At 40.1% G+C, this 16,232-nt stretch overlaps 1 long non-coding RNA gene across 3 annotated transcripts in view; it reads left to right on the forward strand.

Annotated features, from left to right (window-relative positions):
• LOC137630959 (uncharacterized) overlaps nucleotides 1-15,653 on the forward strand; it is a 32,576-nt gene extending 16,923 nt beyond the window's left edge. For all 3 annotated transcript variants that reach the window (XR_011041822.1, XR_011041821.1, XR_011041823.1), the window contains exons 4-5: nucleotides 2,221-2,309; nucleotides 12,319-15,653. This is a non-coding gene — a long non-coding RNA (uncharacterized lncRNA). The remainder of the gene's footprint in view (nucleotides 1-2,220; nucleotides 2,310-12,318) is intronic.
• Nucleotides 15,654-16,232: the final 579 nt, after the last annotated feature.

Raw genomic sequence — 16,232 nt, forward strand, 5'->3', positions numbered from 1 at the left:
ACTTATTTAAAACTCTGGAAAAATCTAGTAGGTAAAAGATTAAATGGAAAAATCTAGTAGGTAAAAGATTAAATGGAAAAATCTAGTAGGTAAAAGATTAAATGGAAAAATCTAGTAGGTAAAAGATTAAATGGAAAAATCTAGTAGGTAAAAGATTAAATGGAAAAATCTAGTAGGTAAAAGATTAAATGGAAAAATCTAGTAGGTAAAAGATTAAATGGAAAAATCTAGTAGGTAAAAGATTAAATGGAAAAATCTAGTAGGTAAAAGATTAAATGGAAAAATCTAGTAGGTAAAAGATTAAAAATTTTGTTGCTGTACAGGATTTACTTAAAATACCCTGGTAATAGATTTAAGTTGCTGATCTAATAACTTTGTTGCAGTATAGTATTTACTAAAATACCCTGGTCATTGACTTTGAATGAAAAGATTAAAATGTTTATTGGATACAGAATTTTGAAATCTTGGTAAATTCTAGTTGGCAAATTATAGTAGGTTAATAAGAATGTTTGTTGACGTGTAGCATTGACTCAAAATACCCTGGTAATTGATTTGAGGAGGAAGAGGTTAATAATCTGATGTTTATTGCAGTACAGAAGTTATTTAAAACCCTGGCAAATTCTAGCAGGTAAAAGGTTAATAGCAGGAATTTGTTGGAGTATAGGATTTACTTAAATTATCCTGGTAATTGATTTGATTACAGAATTTATTTAAAACCCTGGTAAATTCTAGTAGGGAAAAGGTCAATTACTGGAATCTTTGTTGCAGTACAGGATATGCTTAAAATACCCTGGTAATAGATATAACCTGGTCATTCATTTGATAACTATAAAGGTTAAGATATGTTTATTGCAGTACATAAGTTAAAATCTATAAATTCTAGTAGCTGAAAGGTTAACAGGAATGCTTGTTGCAGTGCAGGATTTGCCCAAATACCCTGATAATTGATTTGAGAAAAAGGTTAATAAACAGGCAGTGGGTATTGCAGTACAGAATTTATCAAAAACCCTGGTAAATTCTAGTTGGTAAAAGGTTAACTGTAATCTTTGTTGCCGTACAGGATATGCTTAAAATACCCTGGTAATAGATAAAACCTAGTTATTGATTTGATTATTATAAAGGTTAATAGATGTTTATTGCAGTACAGAATATTTAAAACTGATCAATTCTAGTAGGTAAAAGGTTGATAACAGCAATGTTTGCTGCAGCATAGGATTTACTTGAAATACCCTCGCAATTGATTTGATAAGGAAAGGTTGAAAATGTTTATTGCAGTACAGAATTTAAAATCCTAGCAAATTCTAGTTGGTAAAAGGTTAATAACAGGAATGTTTGTTGCAGTACACGATTTACCTAAAGTACCCTTGTAATAGATTTGAAGTAAAATAGCAGATGCAAATTTGTTGCAGTACAGAATTTACCTAGAGTACCCTGGTAATAGATTTAAGTAGAACTAATTGAGCAGATGAAAGTGTTGCATTATAGGATTTATTTAGCTACCCTGGTAATTGATTTAAAAATTTAAGATGTTTATTGCAGTACATAGTTTATTTAAAACCCTAGTAAATTCCAGAAGGTAAAAGGTTAATACCAGTACTGTTTTACAGTAGGATTTTCTCAAAATATCAAGGAAATATATTTGATGAAATAAAACTTGAGCAGCTGAAGGTTTGTTGCAGTAGATTTAATTAAAATACCCTGGTAATAGATTTAAGAAACTTTCAACAGCAGATGAAGGTTATTGAAGCACAGCAATTTACTCAATATGCTTTGGTAATAAATTTAGGTAAAAGGTTAATAAACAGCAGGTGAAAAGTAGGCTGCAGTACAGAATTTACTTTTAATGCCTTAAGTAGGCTGCAGTACAGAATTTACTTTTAATGCCTTGATAAGATTTTGTTGAAAGGTTAATAAACATTAGATTAACATTGATTGCTGTATAGAAATTTCAATGCACTGGTAATAATTGATAAGTCATGGCAGAGTAGTTTGTTGCAGTACTTGATTTACTTAAAATACTTTGGTAATAGAATTTAGGTAAGGCTATCAACAGATTAGTCTTTCAGTACAGAAATTTAAATAAAATGGCTGGTAATAGATTTGATAACTCAATCAAAGTAGATGTTAGTTTATTGCAGTACAGGGATTTACTTAATGTCCTGGTAATAGATGTAATTACAGAAAATTTAATAGATTATTACTTAACCTTTTCTCTTACAGAGGCGGTGAACTCTTACCATAAATAGGTTATAACTTCAGGCTGAAGTGATATCTACGCTGATAGCAACAATTTGCATCTTTCATTAAAGGTGAGAATATTCTTAGCAAATTTCTGTAATAAAATTTATAACTAGTTTGATTTCTGTTCACGAGCATAGCAAGTGCAAAGTTTTTAATGGAGTACTATCTAATGAATTTCTAGTGAAGTGGACTGGAAGGGAATGTTGTCACGGTTAGCATTGTCATATTTTCTAATGCATAAAACTGTTGGGATGGAGGATGATTAGATTGGATTTGTAATAGGAAATTAGTTGACTAGAGTATGCTGATGCCGTCCTCCTTAGCAGTACACCACTAAGATTTTCAATGCTTTCTTACTTGACTGCATGAAATATCCCATGAGGTTAAGCAGATGAGAACGGAATATGCAGTGGAAGATGAAATATGTGGAAGGAGCAAGCATTTAGCTAGAGTAATCGAAATATTTAGGAACCCTGATACCGGGTATTAGAATTGGAGTTTTAGGTAGAAAAAATCAGAAAATGGCTAGGTTGTAAAATTTGGAAATCAAATCTCCCAAATTACATAAAATTCAAGCTCTGTTTAGGGATCTGTCACTGTATGGATACGTAGTCGTGGTATGACAGTGAAACCATTTCAAATATTTTTTTTGTAGATTTGAAATAAAAGCACTCAAAGAATATTGGGAGTTAATGGTAGGACAGGTTAGAAATTAAATATATTATCCTAGTGCCATATGTGAATGAGATCATGGTGAGGGGAAGATGGAGATGGTTTAAGCATGCTCTTCGCACTCCCCAAGAGCAGTTCACCGAACATTACCTGGGCTCCACGAGGCACTGGTTGGAAGAACCAGGCCTTCAAGGCTATGGAATATGAAGTAGAGGATGATGATGATTGTGAAGTATTGTTTTAAAAGCTCAAGACAGACTTCTGGCGAAATCTAACATAGCCCTTTGCATCAATAGGCGTAGGAGATAAGGCACATCATATGGTATTACTTGAAAGATGTTCATGCATTTGGGTGTTGTTCACATCATTTTTATGAATAGAACTTACCTGGCAGTTATATATATATATATATATATAGAGCAGAGTCTCTGACTGCGGCAGAATTTAATCGAAAATCGCGGCAACCGTTTGTGGTGGTTGTGTGGTTAGATGGTTAACAACCCTTACAGGGTGGTACTTGGAATCATTCCCATTTTCTGTTCCTCAGATTATCTCTGCCGGCCGGATCGACAACATCGTTGGTCCGCCTTTCAGAGTTTTTCGGATCGCTTTCCCTTCATCGCCTTTTTGGACTTCGTTTTTGGTGAAGTACACTGTGTTGGGATTTGGCAATCGTGTTTTTGTTTTTGTCTTTTTCCTTTATTATCATGAGTGAGAAAATTCATTATCGTGTTTGTGCGAATGATATTTGCAAGGTGAGGTTGCCGAAACTTTCGGTTGACCCTCACACTATCTGTATGGGTTGCAGGGGGTTTGAATGTGCTTTAGATAATAAGTGCAAGGAATGCGAGGTTTTAAGTGATAATGATTGGTTAGCTATGCAGCGCTATGTGCGCAAACTCGAGATTGATAGTTAGAAGAGCTAAATCAAAGTCAGTCTGCTAGTAAGCCTAGCTTAGATTTATCTATTGACCCTTTGCTTGTAACCCCTTTGGAAGGTATTCCTTCCCCAAATGTAGTGACTCCTGCCCCTTCTACAGGACCTGTGCCTACGGATGACCCTGGGTATGCTAAATTAGCTGCTGAATTGGAGGCCATTAAAGCACAGTTTGAGGCCTTTAAAGGTAAGGGTGTTGGTGAAATTAGTGCTTGTGAAAGTGCAGTGGAGGTGGCGACTGATCGAATCTGTCATACCCCTAGGTCTAGACCTCTACCAAGCTCCCAGGACCAAGGGAGAAGGTACGTCGAAAGCCGAAAGGGGGTGAGAGGTGCTTATCCTCGGTCAGTCGTCGCCTCACAGTCCTGTTGCGATCTCCCAGGCTGCTCTTGACCGCCGTAGGAAAGGAGTGTTGGATACGTTTGTGTCTTCGCCTGATCGTTCTCCCAGACGTAATTGGAGTTACGAATCAAGACCAATGAAGAGAGGGTGGAACCGGGACGTGCAGTCTCGTTCTCCCTCTCCCGGTTCGAGTAGCAGAGACCCTGATCCTTCGGAAGACGATTTCGATGTTCCTGTTAAAAGGGCAAAACAGTCCTTAGCCCAGTTAATCCTGCTAGACTCCCTGCTGCTTCTGCCAGCGCTCCCAGTCAAGCCGTACGACAACTGCTGTCTTCGGCACCGCGAGAGCCAGCGGAGGTGGCTAAAGCTTTCATGGTGGTTATGCAGGAACAACTTTCATAGTTAGTTAAAGCTTTCAGCCACCCTTCTCAGTCCGTCAGACGTAAGGACGTCTCTTTGCCTCTTAAGAGCTCTTCTAAGAGATTTTAGTATCTCTCCCAAGAAACCTCTGCGCACTTCGTCTGCCGTACGACAACGTCCACCCTCTTCATCGGCACGCTGCCAGGATTTTCCTTCCCCCCCCTCCCGCCGCCAGGACGATACTGCCTCTCGTTCTCGGCGCAGTGACGATTCAGTTTCCCTTTCGAAACGCCTGGACGTTACTGCCTCGGTTCTTGGGAGACAGGATGAATGCAGTCTGCATTTTCAAGGCGACGGCAGCCTGCGTCTTCAGGACGCTTCCGTTTCTCGTCATCGTGACGATACCGCCTCTCGTCATCGTGACGATACCGCCGCTCGTCATCGTGACGATACCGCCGCTCGTCATCGTGACGATACCGCCGCTCGTCATCGTGACGATACCGCCGCTCGTCATCGTGACGATACCGCCGCTCGTCATCGTGACGATACCGCCGCTCGTCATCGTGACGATACCGCCGCTCGTCATCGTGACGATACCGCCGCTCGTCATCGTGACGATACCGCCGCTCGTCATCGTGACGATACCGCCGCTCGTCATCGTGACGATACCGCCGCTCGTCATCGTGACGATACCGCCGCTCGTCATCGTGACGATACCGCCGCTCGTCATCGTGACGATACCGCCGCTCGTCATCGTGACGATACCGCCGCTCGTCATCGTGACGATACCGCCGCTCGTCATCGTGACGATACCGCCGCTCGTCATCGTGACGATACCGCCGCTCGTCATCGTGACGATACCGCCGCTCGTCATCGTGACGATACCGCCGCTCGTCATCGTGACGATACCGCCGCTCGGCGCCAGGATTCAAACAGCACAAGCTGCCAGACTGCTGGCAGCCCAACTCTTCGGGATGTTATCCTTGAGCAGGACCTCGAAGATATTTCGGAAGAGGAAGAATAACCTGCCGACTCTTCTAGCGATTACAAGGTTCCTTCTCGCTCTCTTTTGGAACTTTATGGGGAGGAATTTCAACCTTCGGCCCCTCGTTCTCCTCAGTCTCAATTTACCAGGAAGAAAGCTCCTAAGTCTTCGGCCTTCATCAAAATGAAACTCTCAATTTCGGCCAGGAAAGCTCTCGCTAAGGTGGATGATTGGATGAAGGAACTGAGACAAGCTGTCAAGACCTTTTCTTTTCCACCATCTCGGCTTGCTTCCAATGCCGGTATGTGGTATGAGACGGGGGAACCTTTGGGGTTAGGAGTGCCTGCCTCCTCCCAAGGTGACTTCTCGGCTCTTGTGGACTCGGCAAGAAGGCATGCTTTAAACTCTGCCAAGGTGATGTGGTCCATGTCAGAGCTTCGTCACCTCGTCAAGGGAATTTTCAGGGTTTTCGAGGTTTTCAGCTTCCTGGACTGGTCTCTCGGGACTCTGGCCAGGAAGTCTGAACTCCTGGAGGACACGAAGGACCTGACGAGTATCATGTCCTGCCTGGACAAAGCTCTAAGGGATGGAGCTAATGAATTGGCTTCATTTTTCTCAGCAGGGGTCTTAAAGAAGAGGGCCCTTCTGTGCTCCTTCACCTCTAGATCTGTGACTGTTGCCCAGAAGTCGGAGCTGCTTTACGCCCCTTTTTCTCGTCATCTTTTTCCTGAAGCTCTGGTCAGAGATATCTCCCTTTCTCTGGCTCAGAAGGCTACTCAGGACCTTTTGTCTCGGTCGGCTAGAAAGACCTTACCTGTTGCTCCTGCTCCTCTGAAGGAGGAGAAGTAGTTTCAACAGCCCTTTCGGGGCAGGATCTCCTCGAGAGCGGATTTTAGGGGGAGAAGACAAGTCAGGGCCAAAGACCAGCAGGGGTGCGTTTAGGCCCCGATCCAAAAAATGAGATGGAAGTCCTTCAGACACCAGTAGGGGCAAGACTGTCTCGTTTTTGGCAGTCTTGGGAAAGGAGAGGGGCGGACACCTGGTCCCTCTCAGTCGTCAAGGAAGGTTACAAGATCCCCTTTTTAAAGAAACCACCTCTCTGACTCTCCCCTGGCCTTAGTGGCTTAGTACACAGACGCGGGGAAACGAGAGGCTCTTCTGGAGCTAGTCGACCAGATGTTGGTCAAGGGAGCAATAGAGCCAGTTCAAGACCTCGCCTCACCAGACTTTTACAATCGCCTGTTTCTGGTTCCCAAGAACTCAGGTGGATGGAGACCAGTCCTAGATGTCAGCTCTCTGAACGCCTTCGTGGAGAAAACAAAGGTCTCCATGGAGACGACTCAGTCAGAGCTGGCTGCAGTTCGTCCGGGAGACTGGATGGTTTCTCTCGACCGGCAGGACGCTTATTTTCACGTCCCCATTCATCAGTCTTCGAGGAGATATCTGAGGTTTGTGTTCCAGGGCAAGTGCTTCCAGTTCAGGGAACTTTGCTTTGGTCTCAGCACAGCTCCCCAAGTCTTCACCAGACTTGTGGCGAATGTGGCAGGCTGGTTACACCAGGAGGGGATAAGGGTCTCCTCCTATCTAGACAACTGGCTGATCCGGTCACTGTCGAAAGAGAAATGTCTGGAGGACCTAATGAAAACTTATACAATCACTCAGGACCTGGGACTCATCGTCAACTGGGGGAAGTCTAAGACCAAGCCGAATCAGACTATTCTCTATTTGGGGATAGTTCTGAATTCAGTTCTTTTTCAGGCTTCTCCCTCCCAGGAGAGGCAGACCAGGTGCCTGGACAAAGTCAAGACTTTTTGAGGAAGCAGGAATGCTCAGCGAAGGAGTGGATGAGTCTGCTGGGAACTCTTATCCTCCCTGGAGCAGTTTGTCCCTTTGGGGAGAGTGCACCTAAGGCCTCTGCAACACTTCCTCGCAAAGGTTTGGAACAGAAAGATCCAGGAGGACACTTTTTCTTTTCCCATTCCGACAGAGATCAAGGATCTTTTAATGTGGTGGCTGGACCCAGCTCTGTTGCGAAAAGGTATCTCATTGTTCAAGAAGAACCCCGACCTAGTGTTATTCTCAGACGTGTCCGAGTCAGGCTGGGGAGCAACACTAGGGAACAAAGAGGTCTCAGGTATTTGGGAAGGGAGTCAGGTCAGTTGACATATCAACAGGAAGGAATTGATGGCCATTTTGTTAGGGCTCAAGGCCTTCAAAACCTCGGTCTCGGGAAAGACTGTGGAGATCAATTCCGACAACACCACAGCTCTCGCGTACATAAGGAAGCAAGGGGGAACTCGCTCCCTCTCCCTGTTCTCAACTGCGAGAGAGCTTCTCCTCTGGGGGAACGAGAACGAGACCCAGCTGTTGACAAGGTTTGTTCAAGGGCAGAGAAACATCAGGGCAGACATGCTCAGCAGGAGGGGACAGGTCCTTCCTACAGAGTGGACTCTCAACTCGCATGTCTGTCGGAGCCTCTGGAAGTTGTGGGGCAGACCAGTAATAGACCTTTTCGCCTCCGGTCTAAACAAGAGGATCCCCAACTACTGCTCCCTAGTCCCGGACGAGGAAGCTGTTGCAGTGGACGCTTTCTTGATGGATTGGACGGGGCTGGACATGTATGCCTTTCCCCCGTTCAAGATCATCAATCTGGTTGTCAGGAAGTTCGCTCTCCTCGATTCGGGACGAATGACCCTAGTGGCTCCATTCTGGCCTGCGAGGGAATGGTTCACCGAAGTGGTAGGGTTACTGATGGACTTTCCAAGAAGACTTCAGGCAAGTCCAGATCTTCTCAGACAACCCCACTTCGAGAGATTTCACCAAAACCCCCTCGCTCTCAATCTGACTGCCTTCAGACTGTCGAGAAGCTCGTTAGATCTCGAGGCTTTTCGGCACAAGCGGCGAAAGCTATTGCCAGGGCAAGGAGGATCTCTTCACAAAGAGTCTACCAGTCAAAGTGGGAGACCTTTAGAGCTTGGTGCAGGAGGCACAAGGTTTCCTCGTCCTCTACCTCTCTAAGCCAGATTGCAGACTTTTTGTACCTCAGGCAGGATGCTAAGCTGGCTGTATCTACCATTAAAGGATACAGGAGCATGCTCTCAACCGTCTTTAGGCATAGAGGCTTAGAGTTATCTCAGAATAAGGACTTGCAGGACCTCATTAGGTCTTTTGAGACAACGAAGCAGGTGCACTTAAGGCCCCCTTCTTGGAACCTGGATGTGGTGCTTAAGTTTTTGTGCTCCAGGAAGTTTGAGCCTATCTCGCAAGCTTCTCTGCGAGATGACTAAGAAAACCCTCTTCCTTTTGTCTCTAGCGACTGCCAGGAGGATCAGCGGGGTCCAGGCAATCGAGAAGCATGTAGGCTTCACCCTAAATGGAGCGGTTTGTTCCTTGAGGTTCGACTTTCTCGCCAAGAATGAGAACCCTTCGAAACCCTGGCCTAGGACTTTTGAAGTCCCTAACCTCACGAATCTAGTAGGTCAGGAACAGGAAAGCCTCCTCTGCCCGGTTAGGGCTCTCAAGGCTTATTTGGCCCACACTAAGAGCGTGGGGGGTGCTTCCAACTCCTTATGGTGTTCAGTGAAGGATCCTCAAAAACCCGTCAAAGAATGCTTTGTCCTTTTTCCTGAGGGAAACTATTAGGGAAGCCCACCTCTTTTGTGAGGAAGAAAACTTCGCCATGTTAAAAGTACGGGCTCATGAAGTAAGGGCCATTGCTGCTTCGCTGGCGTACCGGAAAAATATGTCAGTTAAGCAGATCATGGACACAACGTTCTGGAGGAGCAACTGTCTTCGCTTCTCATTACCTCAGAGAGGTAAGAGTGGACTATGACAAGTGTTATACCTTGGGCCCATACGTAGCTGCGGCTTCTGTATTAGGCAAAGGAGTTACTACCCCCACTCAACCTTAGTTTATGTACTTGTATATGGGTTTGTTTTTTTTTTATGGTTGTCTGAGGTCCTCGTCCTGTGGTACGGTTCCTTCAGTCCAGATAGATAGTTTATATCTATTTCTGCAAGGTTAGATGGTTAGCTTTAGTAAGGTTGCAGGTTTTTTATATGGGAAGGTAGTTTTCTGAAGTCTAGTAAAGTTGTTGGTCCTACCCCTTTGACAGACTCGATTGAGTTGTTTGCAGCATAGCAGGTCTACTCCTGGCTGAACACTCCTAAGGGAAAGCGACTCTAGAGGCAGTTACCTTTGAAGTCAGCTACCTTAGCAGGGAAGGAATCAAGGTGTTTGTTCTCCTACAACTCTTTTGTTGTTTCCCCAACTATGTTTTTTCTGTCTGTTTCCCTCCTCCAAATGTGTGAATCAGCTATATATATATAACTGCCAGGTAAGTTCTATTCATAAAAATGGAGTTTTTATGATAAAACAGTTTTATGAAACTTACCTGGCAGTTCTATATATATATTTTAAAGCCCACCCACCTCCCCTCAGGAGACAGGTCGGGCAAAGATAATCTGAGGAACAGAAAATGGGAATGATTCAAAGTACCACCCTGTAAGGGTTGTTAACCATCTAACCACACAACCACCACAAGGCGGTTGCCGCGATTTTCGATTAAATTCTGCCGCAGTCAGAGACTCAGCTATATATATATATATATATATATATATATAACTGCCAGGTAAGTATTCATAAAACTTTGTTTTATCATAAAAACTCCATTTTAGCATGAACAGAACTTTAACACTCTGGGGTCCTGAATAGTGTTTTCAAACCTGTTGAGACTTTAGATGTTGGCCATCAATAAAGGTATCTGCTTTTAACTATAGAATACCGTTTGACTTTTTACCTTTTTTTTCCAAAGGAAATTGTGTATTTGGTTTAGACTACGATATTTAGTTATAAAATTGAATTTCTTATACAACAAATTTCAATTGGTATTTACAGAATTTGGTTTTCAAATTTGATAAATCCCTTAACATTTAGTAGAATATTGTAGTTATATTTTGTAATTTGACAAGATCTTGAGTGTACAATATAGAAAGGGCTTACTGATGTCCATTCATAAATTTAAAAAACCTAAATTTATTCCTTACTGTGGATTTTCATCAATATTTATACCGTTAAGAATTTTTCACGAACTTATGAAAAATGCCGAATTCATATATAGTTGGAAGTTACTCTCGAATTTCCCAATTTGTCATTTCAGCAATTGGCAAAAGTTTTAAGCGTAGTACTGTAAGTTGGGTTAGGGCTAAGAGGCCTAGTGATTAGTTATAAATTTTAGATAGATAAGAGGTACACACTAAAGAGTTTGGTGTTCCGGGGATTTGCGAAATCCTTTAATTAACGAGGTTTTAGTCTTGCGAGAAATTGAGTATCTTGTAACCTAAAAGGACTATAGGCAAGACTTGTTAGTGATAAGGAAAGACTAGTTTTATTTGCGGAGAAATTTTTTTGGGGTTGTGAAATAGAACTTTAAATTTTGAAAAGACCTTATTTTTTTTTTTCCTTGGTTTAAAAGATTTTCCATATTGTAATAAAGTAAAAGGCTATATTAGGGGCACAATTCTGAGCGTACAGTTTACAGAAGTGGATCACAATATAATTAGTCTGGATAATTCTTCTAGAATAACTGTTTATTTCAAATGCCATTAGAATAGGAAATTTCTCGATCCTAGTTCCATTTCATTGGTGGTTTAAATAATTTACTAGATATTGATAGGGATTCAATTCTCATCAATTTACTAGATATTGATAGGGATTCAATTCTCATCAATTTACTAGATATTGATAGGGGTTGAATTCTCATCGATAATTTACCAGATATTGATAGGGGTTAAATTCTCATTGATAATTCACTAGATATTGATAGGGGTTAAATTCATCGATGATTACTAGATATTGATGGTTAAATTCTCATCGGTAAATTACTAGAAACTGATGGGGGTTAAATTCTCATTGTTAAATTACTAGAAACTGATGGGCGTTAAATTCTCAAAGGTAATTTACTATTAATTAATGGTGAAATTCTCATAGGTATTTTACTTGAAATTGATGGTGAAATTCTCATAGGTAATTTACTAGAAATTGATGGTGAAATTCTCATAGGTAATTTACTAGAAATTGATGGTGAAATTCTCCAAGGTATTTAACTAGAAATTGATGGGTTAAATTCTCATCGGTAATTACTAGAAATTGATGGTGAAATTCCCATCGGTAATTTACTAGAAATTGATGGTGAAATTCCCATCGGTAATTTACTAGAAATTGATGGTGAAATTCTCATCGGTAATTTACTAGAAATTGATGGTGAAATTCTCATCGGTAATTTACTAGAAATTGATGGTGAAATTCTCATAGGTAATTTACTAGAAATTGATGGTGCTTAAATTCTCATTGAATCGGGAATCTGAAAATTCATATTTTAATTTGATTTGTATGAATCAGGTGTGTAACTGTAAATTATAATCTTAAACTGATGGGATCTCTAATCGTAAGCTTAAAGATGCAATCTGTAGTCGAAAACATTTTAGTTTATTAACTGGTGATAGATTTTAATCGTAAGTTCAGATTTAATCCTCCGTACCCAAGTGCTTATTGATTCTACTAATTATAAAGCTCTGGATAAATTTTATATTTGATGTAAGCTCAACATAAAGCCTATTCGTGAATTTTAATTCGTGATTTTAGTTTCACTAAATAATCTGTTTTAATTGAATCTATATTGTACTTTTAAATGAATGGAATTGATTGGTCTTATCAAACACAGCTATAAATATACTGACAAATCTTGCGTTATCTATTCTAACTTTTGTTCTTGCATTTCAGAATTATTGGCTCTATGGATCAAATAATCAAATTGCACCAATGAACTTGACACGAACTTGCTGCAATGTAGAAAATCAACAATTGAAGACACAAGACCTGAAAGCTGCTTGAAATTTACCTCGTCTGTCTGTCTCCTTCGCTCTTCCTCTTTAGTATTTTTTAAGCAGTTAGAAAATGGCAGGTGAAATAGGACAAATTTAAATTTTGCTGACAAGGTTATCTAAACTGTGAAAGCTTTTATTTCAAAGTTCTCTATAAATTATCTAAATATTGTGCATTCCCATTTCAATGTGGTCCAGTGTTAATGGAATAATTAGAAATGAGAAAAGGGGTTCCTGAGTCTTAAGAAAATAGTAATGAATTTCACTGTGGGAATTTTAATTATTGCTTGTGCGATTTTCAACATCTATTTAGTTTTTGGTTAATGGATTTTTTAGGCTAAATTGCATTTTTATTACTTTAAACAAGGTTTGGCAGGAGTAAATTTTGTTCCTAATTTTTGTATTTTGTGCTAGGTATTTAATCTTCTATATCTATAACTAATGTTGGATCTGGGCAGTGGTTTTGAATACTCTTATTGCAAAATATCAAAACTTTTTCTTTTAAAACTAGTTAGTTTTCCCTATAGTAAAGCTGACTGTATCCCCCCCTCTGCATACCACCTGTGATTATTATTGTCTTATGGAACATCCTTAAAATATTTTTTAATATAAGTCTTCCATTTGTTTAAACTTCCATTTCTTCTTGTTTATTTAAGGCTCTACAGTTTTTACAATTAAACAGCTTTGAATAGCTTGTCAGAGCCTTGGTCACATCTGTTCCACTCCACGTTACTTAGCTGTTTGCAGTGTCCCTTCTCCTTAACCTGCACCCAAGTTGTTTTTCTATTCTTTCATTATTACTTTTCTTTTCATCCAGCCTATTTTAACATTTTCTTCATTGTGAACTTGGGGTTCCTCACCTATTGCAACTTAACTATTTCCTGTTCCTTACACTGGATAGCCCTTCATTCAGTAGGCCCTACAAGAAGTTTTATGTTCTCAAGGATTGTCATAGCGCAATACATTGTCAAATCTACGTTATCCTAGCTCTTCATGAACATTAACCCTAGTTAGCCTTTGTCCTTTGTCCTTGCATTTTGTCGAATTTTTGTCCTAGCATTTTGCAAGTTTGTTTGGTTTTGCCCTGGCATAGCTTTGCCTAGTAGCTTAAAATTTAATTTCGTTTACTTAGATAAGTTCCCCAGGGGTGGCTTGTACTTTAAAAGAATTATTCAAGGTCAAATTAAAGTGTACACATTTTGTTTTCTTTAGAGATTTTATCAGCTTCCTTTGTTTTGGGCTTTTGTCCGAGCTTCCTTTGTTTTGGGCTTTTGTCCGAGCTTCCTTTGTTTTGGGCTTTTGTCTGAGCTTCCTTTGTTTTGGGCTTTTGTCTGAGCTTAGTTTGTTTTGGGCTTTTGTCCGAGCTTCGTTTGTTTTGGGCTTTTGTCCGAGCTTAGTTTGTTTTGGGCTTTTGTCCGAGCTTCGTTTGTTTGGGCTTTTGTCCGAGCTTCGTTTGTTTGGGCTTTTGTCCGAGCTTAGTTTGTTTTGGGCTTTTGTCCGAGCTTCGTTTGTTTGGGCTTTTGTCCGAGCTTCGTTTGTTTGGGCTTTTGTCCGAGCTTCGTTTGTTTGGGCTTTTGTCCGAGCTTCGTTTGTTTTGGGCTTTTGTCCGAGCTTCGTTTGTTTTGGGCTTTTGTCCGAGCTTCGTTTGTTTTGGGCTTTTGTCCGAGCTTCGTTTGTTTTGGGCTTTTGTCCGAGCTTCGTTTGTTTTGGGCTTTTGTCCGAGCTTAGTTTGTTTTGGGCTTTTGTCTGAGCTTAGTTTGTTTTGGGCTTTTGTCTGAGCTTCCTTTGTTTTGGGCTTTTGTCTGAGCTTCCTTTGTTTTGGGCTTTTGTCCGAGCTTCGTTTGTTTTGGGCTTTTGTCTGAGCTTCGTTTGTTTTGGGCTTTTGTCCGAGCTTCGTTTGTTTTGGGCTTTTGTCCGAGCTTCGTTTGTTTTGGGCTTTTGTCCGAGCTTCGTTTGTTTGGGCTTTTGTCCGAGCTTCCTTGGTTGGGGCGTTAGTCCGAGCTTAATTTGTCATAGCCAACCAAGTTAGGATTTTTTTCTTGCCTGTTCTCTTATTTTGAGAGCACATGCCAGAACAGAAGTTGCCACTAGCTTGTTCCCAGTTGTTGGTAGGATTTTCTATGAAATTTAATGTTTTATCTCCATAACTCAATTCACTTATCCTCTCCTTGGGTTTTGTTCTCGGCAATGCCCTCATCTACTAAACTATTATATATTTCTATCATCCCACATCCATCAAACTAGTACATTTTCTTACCATGCTGTATTCAATTTCCTGTTAACCTCCACTGACAGAATACACTTCTTGATGATGATATACGTATTCGCCATCTATTCCAAACAATTTAATGTTAATGCATTTATATCATTGTAATATTAATACACTAGTATTCTGCCTGGTTGATTCCTAGATCCGTATACACTAAAATTCCACTGTCTTGCCATTCTTATGATCCAATTCATCTATAATACCTTGTTAAATATACTTTAGGTTTCTGCACTACATAAATTCCTTACCTTTTCAGTACATGACTGTTTAATAATGTAACTTCCCAAGGCGTTCCTAGGCATGCCCTTCAATATTTCTATTAGTCAATATTATTTGGTACTCCTGTTTTTGTCATGAAAGTGTGCTATTATGCCTGTCTTTTGACCTTTGCCTTTTTGCTAGGTTTTTGCTAGTCCTATTTAAACTATTCTCGTTCCACGTTCGGCCTGTTATGTAATCCATTTTATTGAAAGTACTCTGACCTGGTCCTATTAGTTATCAGTATTTTACCTTGCTCATAATTCATTCCATTCCTTCCTTGACCTTTTTCTGTATCAGATTTATCCCCACCACATAATCATTACACATACTCCTTAAATTTGTCCTACATCTGATGCTTATCATCATTAATTTGACTTGTATATTTTATTTCTGTACCATTTTCTGTACCATACTCATAAGTTAATGACCTATATCCCATGCATTAGTTCATAACCTGTTCTATCCTAAATGGAATCCTGCTTTTTGAGCACTTTTTGAGTTTATTGCAGGGATACAAGACTTTAGAAAAAAAAAGTGAAAGAGGTTATCTTAGTTGATCTAAACCTTAAGGTGGTCTTTATGAAAGACCTTAAAGACCCTTGTGTTTTCCTTAAGGCTTTGTAAATTGTAGGTGTTATTGTGATTTATACATTAGCACATGTAAACTTTGAATGAATAAAATTTATGCTCAAATCTTGTTTAAAGTTACCCAGAATATGTTTCAAAGTAATTCTAAAAAAACAAAAAACTTTATTTTGGAGTTGTATACTGAATCAGATTAGTAGAATCTGCAATATTGAAAGCATGTAAAGTAGTGAGGCACGTTTAAAATGGTATTTAGAAAAGATTTTCATAAAATTTCAGCTCTGACTTTATACAATTTCTTCATAAGACACTAAAAGGTCATGAGGTTTTTTTCCATGAATTTTACAAGTGCACTTTAAAAATTTGACTTAGCAAGCATATTCTAACATAGTATTTGGTTAAAGTGAGTTTAAAACCTTTATGTAAAAGCAAAATTTTAAAGTTGATCAATCAACTTTAAAAATATAAGCAATTTATTTAAATCTCAAAAAGTCGACATCACATATAGAGGGGTTTGGGGAAAGAGTCAGATAGTAAAAGAATTTTAGTAATTTAGATTGGTTACTGTGAAAGGTAATAAAATCCGAGTGGGTATATTAGTTTGCTATGGGAACTTTTTATATAGTACAGATACTTAAATGAATGTAACCCTAGCCACATTTGAAAACTTGGCAGGAATTTTCTGAATTTTGGTTTTG

The sequence above is a fragment of the Palaemon carinicauda genome, chromosome 39 (genome assembly GCF_036898095.1).
Source record: "Palaemon carinicauda isolate YSFRI2023 chromosome 39, ASM3689809v2, whole genome shotgun sequence".
NCBI lineage: Eukaryota > Metazoa > Arthropoda > Malacostraca > Decapoda > Palaemonidae > Palaemon > Palaemon carinicauda.